Genomic DNA, 317 nt, shown 5'->3' with positions numbered 1-317 from the left:
AAAGTGCAGGGGTAAGAAAGTGGGTGATGGAAAGATGAGGTAGGGGAAGAAAGAGGGGGAGAGGGGAAAAGAGTGATAATGGGGAAAAAGAAGAGACCTGAAGTAAGAGGGAGGAGGGGGGAGAATGAAATTAGAGAGTGGGAGGTGGGGGGGGGACGGAAGATGGGGATAAAGAGACAGGAAAAGGGAGAGAGAAGGGAGGGAAAGAAGACGTGAGAACACAAGGAGAATAGGACAGATAAGGATGGAAAGAAAGGGGGAAAGAGGGAGAAGCGGAGGATGGGACAAGAAAAAGAGGAAGAGGTAAAGGAGGAAAC

This window comes from Penaeus monodon, chromosome 29 (genome assembly GCF_015228065.2).
Source record: "Penaeus monodon isolate SGIC_2016 chromosome 29, NSTDA_Pmon_1, whole genome shotgun sequence".
Lineage (NCBI taxonomy): Eukaryota > Metazoa > Arthropoda > Malacostraca > Decapoda > Penaeidae > Penaeus > Penaeus monodon.
This window is presented reverse-complemented; position numbering follows the sequence as displayed.